General features: G+C 44.5%; 1 long non-coding RNA gene across 1 annotated transcript; it reads right to left on the bottom strand.

Moving 5' to 3' along the window:
- Positions 1-264: 264 nt before the first annotated feature.
- Positions 265-2,218, bottom strand: LOC134908979 (uncharacterized). The gene is made up of 3 exons (XR_010175824.1): positions 2,153-2,218; positions 1,871-2,077; positions 265-958 (listed from the first exon to the last, which is right to left on the bottom strand). It is a non-coding gene; the product is annotated as an uncharacterized LOC134908979 (long non-coding RNA).
- Between the last annotated feature and the right edge of the window lie 4,075 nt (positions 2,219-6,293).

Genomic DNA, 6,293 nt, shown 5'->3' with positions numbered 1-6,293 from the left:
GTCAGGGTAGCTTTATCTAATCTTGCGGCCATGGACAATGTGCTGGGTGACATAGCTTACACACATGTAGAGTTGAGTACACCTAGGGGCAGGCAATATATTTATAACAATCCACATCTGGCCCAAGACACTAATGTGCATGTGGTTTGTGGAGCTAATTAAACAATACACATATTGCGTGTTCACAATTTATTAATTTTAACACACAACTTTTTGCGACCAATCTAAAAGAAAAAACACTGTAATGGTCAATATATTGTGACCGAACATTATTAATGTTTTTTTCTTTGTGTGCTGGGTGCCGAGGATTGTGCTGGCTCGTTGGTGCGGGTTCGACTTGAGCGTCGGACTGGGGAATGAACTGGGGTGTGGCTTGGTGTCGTTGTCCCAGAACTAGATGTGGCATGGTGTGATGCCAACACACTAAGGCTTTGGCTTAGATTGTTCAAGCTTGCTGTGAGCTGAGTGTTAGCGGCAGTGTTGTTAGCTATCATGCGTGAGAGGTTGTCATTGATCATTTGATTGTGTTGTATGATCTGTATAAGTGATTGTTGCTGCCGCTGCTGATCATCCAAGATGCATTGGAGGTTTGACTGCATTTGGGTGTTGTCTGCCCTCATCTGTTCCATGGAGTTAGCGATTCGGCCCACCTGCACTATAAGTCTGCCTGAGTTGCGACTCAGTCTAGGCAAATGATGGGGCAGACTTGACAGGTATTGGCTGTGGGTGTTGAGGCTTGCGCAGTATTGCGCCTGTTGTGACGACCAGCGGCTCCAAAACTCAGGGCCCATTTGTGTGTCAACTTGTGTTGTGCTCAATTAGGGGCTGTGGGATGTTTGGGGTGGTTGGGGTATGTCCTGTGGCGTGGTTGTCTGAGTCGGATCGATGGGCTGCAGGTGGAGTGTGAAGGTCTCCTGGTCACGTTCCTGCTGGGCATCCTCGGTGATGATGCCTGGGTCTGTATGGGGTTGAAGATAACCACTATTTAGTAAATATGTAGCATTGGTCTTACTATAGCTTTACCTCAACATGCATTACTTCTTAATCTTAATGTTGTAATTGCTAAATAGATTGTGGCATAAACTTAACTATGTAGCTCATATTTTTTAATAAATATGTGGCTTCTAACGTTCACTACTCATTTGGTTTTTTTGGGGGGATATAGTAGGATTCTGAGCCATAATTAATGTTTAAACACGAAGAACTCTAACAAATACAAAGTACTACATTTACATATTGGGTATGAAGCTTCCTTTGGAACAACACACACAATACAATAAATGTGTTGGCCAATACACTCATACATTGTTCAAGGCAGTCAGTGGTTTGCCAAAAACTAAAAAAAATATAGTGGCCTAAAATGTACACATTAACAATGGATGAAAAAGTATTAAGGTGCCCTATGTTTAGAAGTGGTGTTGTTGGCCATGCAAAACAATTGGATGAGACTTAACATTTCTGTTATTTTTTACTACAAATATTTTGTGTCAAAAAAGTGTTGATATGGCCAACATCCCATCTGACAATTATCCATCTAAAAATACCTTAACACCATCTGCTTGTTGTTGTTGATTCTTGCAAGGATGACTGGTCATTAGTGTATTTTAATTTTCGATGTAATAACAGTGGGGCAGATGTATAAACCTGGAGAAGGCATAAGGAAGTGAAAAACCAGTGATATGTGCAAGGTGAGAAAGGCACAAGGCAAACAGATCCAATATGTACATTAACAGTTGTGTTTGTTTTGTACTGCTGCTTTTATCACCTTGCACATATCAGTGTTTTTTCACTTCCTTATGCCTACTCCAGGTTAATAAATCAACAACACTGTTTGTTTACTTATTTACACGTAATTGTTATGTTTACTCACCAGACAACTGCGGGGATTGTGGATCCTCACTTTGGGGGCTGGCCAATAGAACTAATGGTGGCACGGCCGACACTGCGGAGATGCGCCGTTGGGGTGGTGATGCTGGTGCTGGAGCCTCAAGACGGCGTCTCTTGGGTGGCCTCGTTGCCACAGTAACCGAGCCCTGTGATGGGCGCCTTAGTGTTGGTGGATTTGCCGAAGAAGAACCTGTGTGATAAGATAAACATTAACATTTTGTGTTTCAATGTGTTTGCAGAATATGTGTATACAGTTAAATCTTACCGGCATTGCCACCATCTGCATCTCTCGGCAGTGTTGGCTGTGGCCTGGCTGTGCTGCTTCTCTGGCGTACTGTAGAAATATGAAGAATGTCCTTATGAACATACTATTTTGGTGATATATTTTTGCAAATTCCTTATTGTGATGTAAACATATGTGGTACTGATGGGAATTAAACTAAACGATGCTTATGCTTTTCTGCCTGACGTCATTGGTTGCGTATTCTTTAAATTAGCATAAATTTAGCAAAAAAGAAAAAAAATCAAAGGCGCATAATGCAAACAATTATACTACTTAAAAACAAAACGTCGTAGCTTGACACAACCACAATATTGCACGCTAAGGACCCAATTTGGGATAATAATAATAATAAAACACTAGTCCAAAATATCTTGTAAAAATTGGAAACATCACAACCAAATATGCAATCAAAAACACATCAAGCACACAAAGGGCAACCCATAACAACACACAATAATCATAAATGAGATGAAATGTATTTACAAAAAACCTTTGTTTACAATGTTAAAATTTTAAATCATTACAACACACCTACAAACATTTACTTTTGAGTTACAACACCAGAAAAACTCCAAAACAACCAGTAATATTTAAAAAAAAAAAAAAAAATCAGTACATCAGGCCTGGCCAACCTGTGGCTCTCCAGATGTAGTGAAACTACACATCCCAGCATGCCCTGCCACAGTTTTATCATTCCCTAATAGCAAAACTGTGGCAAGGCATGATGGGACTTGTAGTTTCACAACAGCTGGAGAGCCACAGGTTGGCCAGGCCTGCACTACATCACCAACACATTAAAAGAATGAACAAACTGACAACCACAAATAGCAAGAAGACATTTCAGACAACTAAGGACAAAGCACACATGCTTAAATTGTTTTAAAAAAAACACAAATAACTCACCATCCTGCCTTGGCCGATCCGAATCCCGGACATAAGTGCCACCAACCACTTCTTGCGGAATGAGTGCACGCACAGGCTCCTCCCAATCACGGTAAGATGCGCGGAAGGGGGGTCCACCCCCCGGTTTGGCGGGCCGATTTAACCTCCTTTGCCATCTTCGCCTTGACACGGCGCTTACGGCACGTGTCCTCGGTCCGCCTCACCACACCCTCACTATTCACAGCCGCAATGACCTTCCCCCACAGAACACTCTTCCTGCGTGACGACACCTTTGCAGCATCATGGCCAAACAACTGCCGATGATGCCTCATCAGCTCCCGCACCAAAGCCATATTTTCAGCATAGCTAAATTTGACATTGCGGCCAGTCTTTGTAGTGGTGCGTGGCTGCGGAGCCACAACACCATCACTATCACTGGAGGCCGCAGCAGCAGCCACCCCCTCCTCCTCACTAACCTCCTCCACCTCACTAACCTCCTCCCTCTCACTCACCTCCTCCCTCTCACTCACCTCCTCCACCTCACTCACCTCCTCCACCTCACTCACCTTCTCCACTTCACTCACCTCTGACTGGGACATAATCAGGACAAACAACAAATAACACTGAGAAAAAAACAAAACACACTCCTCCACTACCACTACCACTACACACCACACACCACACACACACACACACACACACACACACACACACACACACACACACACACACACACACACACACACACACTCATTCACAAACAATGACAATAGACGTTAAATAAAAAACAATGACCAAAAAATAAACAAACTTTTAAATTACTACACAACAAGTATGACAAGACTACTTACACACACAGTACAGCACTCAACAATCGCAAAAAAACTCCTCAAATCCTCCACAAACTCCAAACAACTCTCCAACTCCTAACACACCTTCCTCTCACCTCTCCCCTAGCTAAACACACGAGGTGCTGACGGTTTGGGGCGTTTTTATAGTAATGTGCACAGACGCTCCTCCATCACGAATCAAACCAATCACGGACGAGTGACAAAAACGAAACTTAGGAAAAAAACACGGCAGTGTACGGACAAACACTGCCGTAACCAAAATGTGACGCAGTCGTAAAAAAAATACATAACACGGCCGCAAAACCACTAAATCGGCTGCATTCTACCTTACAAAACTACGAATGACATCGACATAGGAAAACACGAAAAAGAAAAATACGACAGCTTAGTAAATTAGTCGTAAAAAATTCAAAAAGTTGCACAATTACACATTCGATGTAATTCGTGATGAATCTCACTCCAAATCGGTACAAATACGAATTTTAGTAAATATACCCTCTAGTGTCTGTGCGGCGCTGCTATGGGAGAGACGTCATGACATCTCTCCCATAGAGAGGAGCCGCGGGCGGCCAGATGGAGCAGCAGCAGCAGCGGTCGGGAAGCAGGAGCGGGGCAGTGGTAAGTATTGTTTTTTTTGTGTGTGTTTGTAAGCGGCTACTAAGGGGCACAGCAACAGGGGGCACAACTACTGGGGGCACAGCAACAGGGGGCACAACTACTGGGGGCACAGCAACAGGGGTCACAGCGACCGGGGACACAACTACTGGGGAAAATCTACTAGGGGCATAGCTACAGGGGGCAAATCTACTGGGGGCACAACTACTGGGGGCATAACTGTGGCCATGCCCCTCCCCTATGAAGCCATGACCTTATTTTTCCCACGTGCCTTCGGCGCGCACTAACTGTTTTACTGCAGCGCGGGGGTCGACAGTGGAAACTTTTGCACTGGGCGCCACAAGGTGTAGAACCGGCCCTGCATACACGTACACTTCCACCACGTAAATGAGCGGCACACGTGCGACTTCGGTCACTAAAAGACCCACCAGCCAATCAGTGGCATCCACTGTAAAAGCTGCCCTGTGATTGGCTGTGAGTGGCTGAGATGTCAGTCAAACCCATCTCCATAGATTTCAATGGTGGCAAGGCTCTATTAAGGCCTATGGTGAGAGCTGCTACATTGTATCCTATGTAAAACACAAAGTTCACCTCTATTAACCTTGTAGTTAGAGAACCCTAACAGTGGGAACCACTTTCCACATTGGCGGCTGCACGGACTACCGTGCCAGGGACACCACTGACGGCGGCACCATCACAAAAGCACACTGAGATGTTACATTCGCTCCTCCTGGGCATCATGCAGACAGAGAAGTAATATACAGCTGCATGTGGAGACCTGCATATATGGTATTGACAAACAGTCTCTGCTAAGGCTGTCCCAGCCAAGAATTGATGTGTCAGTGTTATTTTGAATTACCATCTTTATTGTTTGAGACCCATTGAGTCTGTATTATACAAGTGACACCTGGAGAAGGCATTTACAATATTTGAGTGAGAGTGTTATTTGATTGTTATTGGATCCTAACACAGCTGTGATCTTATTCATTGAGGATTGCAATTTTTGCTAAAAAGCAGTTGCTGCGATCAAATAGTTGCCGCCCAGAAATAGAAAAAAAATGCATCGCAATATGTGGTCTGATCGCAAAACCATACGCAATCACCGGAACATCGAAGATTTTTCTTATCTATGCCAGGCAAGGTCATCCACAAGTCTTGCGACACAAGCAGCTGGAAGTGGTCATCGCTGACTTTAGAGGCCCTCCTTAAAAATGCCTGGGCACACCTGCGTTTTTTCAGACAAACCCAGAAAACGTCAAGTTTCCGCTCAGAAACGCCGGCTACCTGTCAGTCAAACAGAGTCTGCATTGTGATCAAGACGTGTATGCATTTTCTGGCGCTATTATTACTCACTGCACATGCGCATTCGTTCGATAATCAGCCAGATTGCGATTCACAAATTTTGCAATCCTTACTGAATGAGTCCATTGTCCTTACAAATGGCCTAATTCAGATCTGATCGCTAGGCAGCGATTTTTGTTGTCCTGCGATCAGATAGTCGCCGTCTACAGGGGGAGGGTATTTTAGCTGTGCAAGTGTGTGAATGCATGTGTAGCAGAGCTGTACAAACAGATTTAGTGCAGTCTCTGCGCAGCCCAGGACTTACTCAGCCGCTGCGATCACTTCAGCCTGTCCGGGACCGGAATTGACTTTGATGTCAGACACCCTCCCTGAAAACTCTTGATCCTGCCTACGTTTTCCTGGACACTCCCTGAAAATGGTCAGTTGCCACCCACAAATGGTCTCTTTCTGTCAATTTCCTTGTGAACGCCCGT

The sequence above is a fragment of the Pseudophryne corroboree genome, chromosome 1 (assembly GCF_028390025.1).
Source record: "Pseudophryne corroboree isolate aPseCor3 chromosome 1, aPseCor3.hap2, whole genome shotgun sequence".
Taxonomy (NCBI): Eukaryota; Metazoa; Chordata; class Amphibia; order Anura; family Myobatrachidae; genus Pseudophryne; species Pseudophryne corroboree.
Note: the sequence above shows the minus strand (reverse complement) of the source record. Positions and strands in the feature narration are given on the sequence as shown.